At 49.9% G+C, this 11,682-nt stretch overlaps 1 protein-coding gene across 4 annotated transcripts in view; it reads right to left on the bottom strand.

Moving 5' to 3' along the window:
- bru3 (CUGBP Elav-like family member bruno 3) overlaps positions 1-11,682 on the bottom strand; it is a 547,126-nt gene that overhangs the window by 496,984 nt on the left and 38,460 nt on the right. For 3 of the 4 annotated variants that reach the window (XM_026814953.1, XM_018027378.2, XM_026814954.1), the window contains exon 1: positions 1,031-2,572. The exons of the other annotated variant lie outside the window; for it this stretch is intronic. The gene's annotated coding sequence lies outside the window, so the exon portion shown is untranslated. Of the gene's footprint in view, positions 1-1,030; positions 2,573-11,682 lie in introns of those variants that run through there. 4 annotated transcript variants of the gene reach the window in all.

Here is an 11,682-nt window from a genome sequence, read left to right as displayed (position 1 = left end):
TTTTGTTTTTTATTATTAGCAATGTTCTTCCGACGTCTGATTTCTTTTTAAAAAATGCGTTTCTAAAGTGCATAAACATTTGGGATTGACTGTATAGCCAATACATCCTTAAATGTGGGTTATCATAAATTTTATGATCAGCAGTTAGGAAAATCATTGAAGATACTGTCTATAGATAGAAGTTTATGCTTCATAATTCAAATTTCTCTTTTCAAGTAACATGAATAATTGTTAGATTTTGGCATTTAAGAATAGTATTCCACGAACTGAATAATTGCGTGAAACGTATCACGACAGGTGTCGTACGGTGAAACAAATTGCCTTCCTAACTTTCTCAAGACGCGTTTCCTACAGAAGAGGACGGTTGCCTGGGACGTCACGGAAAAATAGCACGCCTTTTGTCACCGGATATGAATCCTATTGAGCATACTTGGAATATGCTCGGGAGATCCAGCAGTGGCGCAAGAATGCACCCTCGATGCGATGAAAGCTCGTTGCTTAGGCACTGAAGAATGGCCCGACATACCGTACGAACCTCCCTGCCATCTCTTTTTTTGCAAGCTGTGCATTCCGGTCTTATTACGAATAGGTATAAAAGAAATATAATATTCAAGCGGGCGAGGGCTGAATACGTTCTAGGCCGTCAACCATGAATTACGCTCCCCTACATGTGTCTACCTAAAATGTTTGCTTACAACCTGAATCATTTTGTATGACTCTGATCCATGGTGTAAAAATGCTATGATTTCGAAACGGTGTTAAAGTAAAATTTCAGGCGATCGTTATTCAAACAATTGATCCGCAGTGAATAAGCACGGCGAGAAAGATATCAAAATATTTAGACACGCTTCGTATGTCGATTTCGACCGAGAACACGAACGCCCGTCACGAGAATACGCTTATCATACTCGCTGGCATGATTCTCACGTTTGAAACGAACGTGTGCGCTCCGGCGAACAAAGGCTCGCCGGTACAAAGCGGACGAATGCAGTTCCATGCGTTTTCGTATTGCCGAAGAAAATTGATGTACCTGGTTGATAAAGGTAGAGGTCCGCGGCGCGCGGCCACACGATCGCCGAGCGCTCCACGCTGCCTGGTTGATTCCGCGTGCTTGCGGATCCGAGGAGACTCTACGAAGAATCGCGAGCGACCACGCGGTTCCAATGTCTCGTATCTGGCGATGGCGCACCCGGTCGTTTATCCTCGCGCGCGACTCACGAGCCCTCTTCGTCCTCTTCGACGGCGGTGTCTGCGATTGAACGACGACGATGCACCGTCATCCCTCTCCTCCTAGTCGCGACATGAAAACGGTACGCGCGCGTCGCGATCCTCGAGCAGCGGGACGGCAGGACGGAAGAGTCGTTCGACGAAAGAGATATCCGGTTCACACGGTTTATTCGGTATCACTCGGCCGTGCACTCGTCGCCGATCACGTACCCGTTCGCCGAGGTTTCGTTATGGGACATCAATAAAACTTCAACGAGCACACCGGTAACCGGCAACTCTCGAACCGATCGCGCGTAACTCGTTTCGACGTGAGGAACATCCGTGAGTATCAGCGAGAGCGGAGCGCTGAGCGTCGCCGGGTAACAAGTCCGACGACCACGTGAGCTAGGAACGATCGGATCCACGTGTCGTCGTCGTCGTCGTCGTCGTCGTCGTCGTCGCCGTCGATCTCCGATAACTGTTATCAGACCGACGAGACTGAATCCGTGAAACTGTTGCGATTATTCGGCTGATCCAGCGGCGCGACCCGATGGACTAACAAGGGGCTGGTCGTCTTCGATCGTAAAACACGGAGCGGCACTATTAAAACCGGATGGACGAGCAGTAAAACCTTATCCCCGTTTACGAGGGGCGATTCGGTATCATTAAAGCGTAGGGGCGCGTAGTCAGTACTCGCGACTCTCGGCACGTGTATCACCAAATATTGATAACAAACAACAACAACAATAACAGCACTATCACCGTACGAGGGAGGAGGGGTAGTCCCTTCGGAATCGTTCCTCCGCTAGCTCCGCAGCAGACGCTCCTCGTGCTAGGTGTCAGCCCCCTCGGAGATGCTGGTACCGCCGGTGAGAGCGTCAACCGCGTGGCTACCGACCGTACTCCTTGTCGACGTAGTCGTACTCATCAAGAACGGGGTCCGTCACCTCGTCAGCCGACGCAAAAACGACTGACCCGTTTCGCCGGCCGCGCGTAAACGATAAATTTATCTCGACACCGTCTCCCTTCCCGTTCGGCCGCTCTTTTCGTGTCTCCGACGTGCTCGAGCTGTTTCACCGAATCGATTGTCTCGTGTGTTCTCACGTTTTTGATCGTCGCGATTCGTCCCGGCGAACGAGAAGGCAGGGGATCAACCGTTCCGCGTATATCCGTTAGTGCGGACGCGTGACTCTGACTACTGTTTGTGTACACGCGTGCGATGAACAATTCCGCTGGCGTCTGCGTCCAGCTGATCGTCTTGCGTGACGCGATAAAACTCGTACGATTCAGCAACTCGGCTGCCTTCTTTGCCAAAACGTGGAGATGGTGTACACTGCGGTCGCTCTCCGCACACTGAGGATAGCTGACGTCATGAGCCCACCACGCGGAGGTGGTCTCGCGAGCGAGCGTTTCGCGCCGGCGCCCGCGGCGCTGCAATCCCTATAGATACACGGGAACAGTGGTGTATACCTATCTCTCCTACTCCCACTGTGCCGGTCGCCTATATATCCCGCACCGTCCGCCTACGTCGACGGTTCAACTCGTTTCTACCCACGGCCGGAGACCGAGTAACGGTTTTACCGTCGTCGGAGGAGCTAACACCTAATGGAGTTTTACGTTACGCAACGTTGGACACGGTCAAAGAGGGCAAGCGCGCGCACCAAGAGACGCCGACCGACTCTTCACCCGGAACGCGCGAGCAGAGAACCGCGTTCCACGTGAATATCACGCCATCCACTAATCCGCTGATTTGGCTATCACGATAATTGTGACAAAGACATTTCGTTCCGTGGAACGTACTCTCCATACGAGATACGACGAAATCATTCGAGCATACTCGAATCATATATAATATAAAAACTGTTAATCCGAGAACGAAAGGTATGCAGGTTTTAATAGAATTTCAGATCTGATCGCAGAAAGAGAATGCTTGACGAGTTTTGGAAATGAAATCTCGATGAATCAAACGTATCTTAGCGGAACGATACTCAAAACTATTTACTTCAGCTGCAAGAGGGAATGTTGCCCGCAATATTTTTCACAGAGAAACGTTTCAATTTCACTGGGTGGTAATAGATCAACGTCATAAGTGATTTTAACCGAAAACGTACACCGATTCTTCCGGTTTTCATCTAATACTACCTTTTTCAAAAACTATTTATAAATAACGTTTGCACATATAATGGAATTATGGAAAATACACAGAATTTTCCGTCGCTATAAATCATATGCATGCTTTGCCAATACAATGCATGTGTTGTCGATGCATTTAATGATTTACAATCCTCTAGGAACTTATATTTATAGTATCCGATTTGTGTCCAAGTTAAAAGTATCAACGAACACTAAAAGAATTGATTTATAATAATATACATTACAGAGAAATTGTGGCACAATCAATTTAGAAGCCATGAAGATGGATGGCCCGCAATTACTATCCATTATGTTTTCTTCGAGCCATATCGTTTCCCCTTAACTTTTTGCCTCGGATCCGACAAAAAAACGAATGCCGGATAAAGATCGTGCGAGTATCCCTCCCGCGGTGATACCCGTGATCCTTAAGGTGATTTTTCACAGACGGGAAACCGCGAGCGAGGGATTTCAAAGAGAAAACTCGCAAGTCCCCTCGGACCGTCGTTACGGGTAGAAAGTTTCGATGGAAGTTGTGGCCTAACTCCGTTAACTCCGCGGAAGACGATGGAGAAATCGACAAATCCAAGACGAAGGATCGGGTGCCGCGGCGTGCCGGGTGAAAACGCCAGGATCCTTTTGCGGATTTTTAAATTCAGATATTAGGATGAATGGGATTCGCGTTGGATTCCAAGGAAGAAATCCAACTACCGCTACGTACATTTCGTTTAGCGGTATATGCGTGTATTTGATGGTGTTCGGGATAAATTATTCGCAGTTATCGTCGGTGCGCGTGGATACGGAGGTTGAAACGACAGAATCGCGCACGACGGATACAAGTAGCCTACTTGTTATACGCGGGCCACCTGGTTTAAGTGCATGTCAGTTAGTATGTAGGTTGATGCAGTAGGAATAGAACAGTCAAGAAGAGCAAACGAGTGAGGGGTGGGGAGAGGGACAAACAACGGGATACAGAAAGGGTGGAAGGGAAAGGAAGGAGGAAAGAAAGAACGAAAGAGAACGGCCGCCCGTCAATCTCTTTTTGGTCCCATCTCGCTCGTTCCTGCTAGCTTTCTCTTTCGCTCTTGGTCGCCGGTGGTGTTGGGTGGGCTGATGGTAGGAGGTGGATGGAAATCAATAGCCCTGAATAATGAACCCCAAGGCAGCACCCTCACTCCCGCTCTCCACGGTCTGGAGCAGTCTCTCATGCATCCTCTCATTCCAAACTGAGAGAGAGAAAGAGAGAGTGAGAGGGACAGAATGAGAGAGGGAGCAATTCCCTCTCCGTCTCGTGCTTTCGTTTTCTGTTCCCGTCTCGCTTCCGCTTCCTCCGATCTCCTACGAGCTCTCACTCTCTGCCGGCACACCGCATCGGGGCCTACCCGATCCCTTCTCCTTCTCAACACCCGAAAGGAGGTGTTTGTGTCCTCTCCTAGTCCCCAACTTTGCTAGGAGACCCCCTCGAACCCAATTCGGATAACCGACGGAAGAGGAGGAGGAGCAGGAGGACACGGAAAATGATTACCCTCCTCCTCTTTCTCCACGACGGATCGATGGTCGTCGAGCACCTTGGTTCGTGATTCTCTTGGATTCGGATCAATATCTACTTTAGCATTGCAATAAAATGGTCGGACAGCGCGTTATGATAGCCCACTCTCTTATCGAGTATCCGTCGGAGAAGCAATTTCGCGGCCACTAAATTTATTTGTAATTTCGATCGAACGTAAAACGTGTACATTACGAGGATCCAGGGAAGATGGAGAGAAATATAATGCTCGGAGGATGACGCAAATCAAACGAGTACACATGGATCCGTGTACCTCGGATCCGAGATAAACGGACATGGATGGATCTAAAGACGCGATCGAACAATGATCCTCGTATCGCAATTAGAGCGAGCTCGGGATTAACATAATTATCTATTCGCTGGTAGGAGCGGTCGAAGATGGCACTCTGAGAAACTGCAGCCTGATGTTTTCATCCGAACAGAGGGGGAGAGTTTCGATACGATAACTAGAATAAATAGACCCGTCAATTTACATAGTCGTTAACGGGCATAGCTGGCAAGCCCTTATCGGCTCCTGAACCTCCTGACCTAGCCAACGCGTTCCATGTTATTCCTTACGCTAGCTCCTACACCTCGGTAACTTCAAGGCCCCTCTATCCTGTACTACACACACTGTCTCGAATCCTTATCCAAAGGGGACGCTTATTAAAGATCGATCGGGGACACTGCAGCAATTCCTGGTTACTTCAACCAATTGAAAGTAACCGGATAGCTGAAAACGTTGGCCTGAATGCAAACCCTTGCAATTTACCAACGCCCATATTGTTCCTACGGCTTGTAGCCTCGACGATGCATCCGTAACGACGGCTAAGAGCCGCAGTTTAACGACATTTACAATTTAGATACGAGGAGTGTCGCGAACCGTTCTACCTTTATATCCGATCCCGAATGATTCGATTATTAAAAGTATTCGATATTCCGTTCGCGACGTATTATTGACTTTTAGACGAAGCACACACACCCCGTCGAACGTGTGCGCGACCAATGAAATAGGATGAACTAACGTTCATTTCACCAACCGTTCCTCTTTTATCACTGGAGCTTCATTCCCTCTCGTCGTATACGTACACGTTCGCCCCTACTATATTGCGTCCGCTTGTTTTAAGAACGGCGAGTCGAAACGGCGATTGGAAAATATTTTTCTCGGTAATCAAACGGAACAACACCGTCGCCTCGTTTCCCCGCCTGGGCTAAGAGGGACCGAAGTGAAGCGACCGAACAACCCCGAGTAAAGGCGGCGGGGCGGTAACGACTATGCAAATTTCATTTGGCTCGGCTCAATTCTTCACACACGGAAGATTAAGACATTAGACCAAGCCGGGACGGGTAAGAACAGGGAGAGGCGGGAGGGGCAGCGTGCTCCAAGCTGGAAAGTGAATATGTAGAGCGTCAGGAGACGTACGAGAAGAGGAGCTTTCGCCATGGGGTTCGGAACACCGACATACTTCCGCCGTCTGGATTATCTTCGTGCCTTCAACTATGCATCGCCTTCGTATGTTAAGCCTAAAACGATGAGGCTCTTAAATTTTGCGCGGAACTTCGCTCGTTACCGTACATAACTCAGCCCTTCTGATAACCGCAACAATCGTTAATGCCCCGCCGCCACCGCGCAGCAGCACGCCACTCCGTCTCCATTCGATTCTGTGCATCGCGCTGTATCGTTGCACGCAACTAAGCAACTTCCCAGTTATACGAAACATTTCATTCTTTCGCAGAGATAACCGTTGTTTCAATAGATTAAAGTTCATAACTAATTTCATATTTCTGTGAAAAAATATATAGTAGACGGCTGAAAATTATTTTTCTACCGAAGGCCGTTCGGGTAAGAAGAAAATCGGATTTTTCCACGGGTACCCAAGTAACCGAAGGGATTTTATACCCGACGCGAAACCAGATCTCATTTAAGGAACGAGCTAAATTAGCTTTTCCAATAGACTAGCTGCACGACAGGTAGTCCATGAAAGTTTTATATTTCACCGGGAAATGTGTATTCCGTATAGAAGCCTCCGAGGGCAAAGAATTTCACGGCTCTCATTCTGGTACGAATGAATCTCGGTGCGGTGAGTGCGGCCTTGCGGAGGATTTCACGTCCGCTGGAACAACGGCAGAAAATGCATCGCAGGTTATGCTTCCCATCCAGAGGTCCTACCTCCTGCCATGCCGCCGCCACGATGGGAATTTCCATTCTTCGTGTTCGGCGGCCCGGAATTTTCCGGCAACCAGCTTCGACTCGTCGCGTCGCTCGAAACTTCCTTCTTCCACTATACGTATATACCCTTGTTCTCGCTCGTCTTGGCTTGGGTTCGCGCGAGGACGTAATTTTAGTTTGATACCGGGTCACGATGGTCGCGTAGGCCGCGACCGCTCTCGTTTCGGTGTAATAAAGGGCTGGCAAGAAGTAAGAAATGGATAAAGTGCATCGTTGCTCGAGGAAATAAGGCGGACCGGTGTCCTTTGCTTCCCTCGACAACGCGCGGCCGGCTCTTCTTGCCCCCGATCGAGACAAAGCTGTAGGTATTACCTTATTTCCCCAGTGCCTTGCACTCCCTTCTATCGTACAAATCCTTCTTAGGGGAGAGTGGTTCGCGCTCGCACACTCGTTACCCGTACAATCCGCCGAGGCATTCCGTAGCCGGTTCTCTCCTTTCCGTGCCGCCTCTACCCTGTTTATGCCGAAACAATACGCGCGCTCGTTACTTTAATGGATCCTTCTCCTCGGCTCCTCGGCCAGGCAATCCATGACGGAACGGTTACTCCTCTGTTGAACGATGTTTACTGTTCGTTTAGGGCGGGTAAACAATTTAAAAGCTAGTGCACTAAGGATTTCAAAGGAGGAGATCGGTGACGATGAAATCGCTTTAAATAGACGGTATCGGGCGGCGCGGTATTATTTCCAGGACAACGAGCTACCGTTTGTAAAAGGGGATTTAACGTTCGCGGATTAAAAACAACGATTCCTCCCATTGTCAAATCGAACACCAAATTGTTCTGAATTGTAGCAATTTTCAATGGGCCAGAGGGCGATGTGTTCAACGGATCGATCCCTCGCTGGCTAGGAGGGACAGAGAAGAGGCAATGTAGAGAGGCTTGTGGCAAAAAAGTGGGATAACATACGCCCGCGCATGCAGACGAAGAGACGAGCCGGCGAACGAACGAACGAACGAACGAACGAACGAACGGATGGACGAGCGGACGAACGAAATGAACGGACAGACAGCCCTCGTGAACCTCGTGTCGAGAGAGGAGAGAGAGATTGCGGGAAGGCCAGTGGGAGCCGGGGTTGGTTGCCATTGTAATGGCGTGCGCCATGGTCCCCATGTGCCAACCACCCCAACAGCTGAGCCCTTTGCTACACTGCTGTTAAATACGCTGAAACGAGCAAACCGCTCGCGAGAGTTAAACTCGTAGTTATCGCTCGCATCGATATACGAACGTACCTACGTGGCTACGCGTACGTGTGCGGGTGTACGTGTACGGAAGGCGACGGTGTGAGAATCGATGGACGCGTCCTCTTTAAATCCACTCTACTGCACAAACGCTTGCAATTGAAAGGAAATGATTTCATTTGGTTCTATTCTGCGGCCAGCGGCCGATATCAAGATTTATATTTTAATACATTTAATTGAACGACAAAATGATATACGTTCGTCGCTTAAATTATGCCGACGGCCGCGGCACGATTCCACCGTTCGTTGCATCTCGATACCGTTTGATTGTGAATTGTAGCATCGAATTGTATTGTGTTTCGAAACGGTAGCCACCCCTTGCGAAACGGTCCATGCAAATTCTATCCCGCGTGTGTGGCCACGTACGCGCGATCGCGCGCGTGATTGCGCCCCCGTCACCGTCAAGACCGTTAATTATCTTCTTTTGCCGATCCGCGAGACTTACGGCTTTGTTTGCCCGTTAATAAGTTATACCCGTGATACGAGAGCGACGGTGAAATAGAGAGGGGACCGGAGACGTTCTCGAATACCGACCACGAGAAGTTGTTCAAGTATCGTAACTAGCCGGTAATTAAGTAAGGATGCTCCGAAGTGGCGGTCAATGGGGCGGGCAGTGAAATAAAGGGAATGCAAAGCGAATTTCCGCGAACAGGACCAGCCAGGGGTGGTAGTTTTCTATTTACCCCGAATTGTAACTCAATCTGTGGAGCAAAACAAATTGGTCGAGTGCCGGGAACCGGAAGGAGAGGACAGCCACGGACTGTCGGCGAAGAAGGAAGGTGACCCAAGGGGGCGGACTAACCGTGATCCAGCCAGTCGATGCTGGCCGTGGAGAGTTGAAGAGGTGGATGTATTAGCATTCACAACGACCTTCTACTGGGTTCGTGCACACGGAACGAAATAGAAAGAAAACGAGGAGAACGGCGCACGAAGATAATACCGACAACGACCAGGAGGAGGACGGACGGTTACATCGGGGACAAGGGCCGGAGTGAAAGAGAGGGAAAAGTTCGAGACCGTGACAAGGGATGGGCATCGGGAGGTAGAAAACGCGAGGGAACGGGCCGCCAGCGAGGGGGGTGGAGGCTGCGCAGCTCGAGGAATCAAAATATAATTACACGAAGACAGGCCGTAACACGGAGACAGAATCGCGGAGAAATAGACGGGTCTCATTAAAATTGGAGAGCTGTTTCGAAACTACAAGACTGCCGTGTCGGTTGCAGCCTCGACGCCGTTGAGCACTACCTTTCTCCCTAACTCGAGCTCTCTCGCCACACTACCTCTCCCTCCCCTCTCTGGGCTCTCTATGTATCCTGTGCCCGAGCCTTTCGCGCCCCCTAACCCCCCCAACCCCCGTCCCGCGAATATGTTTTGAACGAAAAACTTCGCACAGAAGTTACAGGCAATGTATTGAAGAACCGTGCTGGATGTAAAATAAAAGGAACGCGAGGCGGGCGTCGAGTGAAGCTTCGCGGCTTGCGGATGTGCATTTTAATGAACCCGTCGACACCGTTCGGTCGACGACGTTATCAAGCGACAACAACCCCTTGAGTGGTTAGAGCCAATCGTCTTTTTTTCCCGCCACGGTGGTCACGACACCTTCCATTTTTCGAGCATGCCGGGAACGAACGAAATTCGTACGGCTCACGGGTATTTGACTTGACGAACGTCAATGCAAACGAGTGCGTTTCGTTCGTTGCCGACCGGTGATGCGACTGCCTAATTGTTCGGATGGATACGCGTCGAAACCGTGCGCCCTTTTGTTTACTGGAAAACTTCAAATTAGAGGCACGCGCTGCGACGCGACCGGTGAAAATCGTTTCATAATAGCTATGCAATCGTTTCGCGCGCGAACGGAACCCTTTTTTTCCGGATCGCGTGCTAATGAAAATGTTTTCGCGCGAAAACGCGTGCGAATATCTTTATGTTTGCACGGGCGTTAATTACGAAGCGCGTAATCCGATTTAAATGTCGGTAATTACGATAACCCAAATAGATAGTGACCCGAGGATAATCCAACAAAAAACGACGGTATGACGGATAATAAGCAAAAATTAAAGTATGCACCGGAGTGTTTGATACGCGTACATACTGTTAAACTCGATCCGTACGTATAACGGTGTGGCAGCTGTCTGTGTGTAATCTTATCAGAGGGATATACATATGCATGGCTTACACCTTTTGGCGCGAACGAAATATCGCCGATCCGCGAAGCACGCGCGTAGCAAACCGTGGCAAAGTTGGAAGCGAGAATAATTCGAAAGATTAACGAGCTATTTCCCGGAGAAAAACTCCGAGAGCCATTCGTCAACCATAAATTTCGCGTGCCTACAAAAATAAAAATGTGCTCCCCTCAACGGTTCACCGGGCACCGGACTTTTGCACAGCTTATCGGCCGGATATTTATTGTAAAACGGCTGCATTCCTCGGCTACGGCCACCCGAGCGGATTACGGCCATTTTTCCTACAAATTGAATAAACGGAAGCCGCTGGAGGATACGAGGCCTTCAAGAATTATTTATCAAAATCAACTGCCACTGGGCGACTGAGTTAAATCCGTCGGCTGAATAATTCTCGCTCCTCGCCCGATATTACTATTATCGATCAGAAGCCAAACGGTGCGGCGACAGATCCGTGGCGAAAAATCAGTTTCATAATAACGACGGGGATACCGTCGATGCGCCGAAATTCCGAATAAAATCGGTCCAAGCCGCAGGCTTCTCCGACTGATGCACAATTCATGAAGACAATCCGCACAGCTCCCCGAACATTGTCTCATTTTTCCAAATGCCTTTATAAAATCCCGAAGCACACAGGCTGCGCGTCACCAGAACTTCCTTCTCGGTCGCCTGCAGCTCTCGCCCCTTGAGCATCCCTCTCTTCGCTTATACGGAAAAGGTATCGCATAACCGACCCCGTCGTAATTCGAGCGGTCGGGATCGAGTGGAGGCATTAGATACCTTGCCGCTGTGAAAAGAGGTTGCTGGTGGCGACCGGTGACCGGTGACGTCAGTGTTAAAGTCCCCGTTTCCGGGGGAGTTTCCGCCGCGGAAACGGCACGAAACGGTCGTGAACGTTGTTCCATTGTATCAGGTTTGCCGGCGTCTGGTGCACCGCGATGTTCGAGGAAGGGAAGAGATCGCTCACCTCGCCCGACCCACCCCCTTTTCGGGGTGAGAAGGAGAGGTTACCGAGGGTGGATAGGGAGGCTTACGGCCGGCCAACAAAGGCCGTCGATCGTCGACGTCGGCTCATCCTCTCGGCGATCGACGTGAATGCCCGCGAAATTTATTGTTTCACCGGCTTAGTCCGCTCTTCTGCGCCCCCGCCCCC

Source organism: Ceratina calcarata, unplaced genomic scaffold (genome assembly GCF_001652005.2).
Source record: "Ceratina calcarata isolate Rehan_Ccalc_2016 unplaced genomic scaffold, ASM165200v1 scaffold422.2, whole genome shotgun sequence".
In the NCBI taxonomy this organism is placed as follows: Eukaryota; Metazoa; Arthropoda; class Insecta; order Hymenoptera; family Apidae; genus Ceratina; species Ceratina calcarata.
This window is presented reverse-complemented; position numbering and strand designations above follow the sequence as displayed.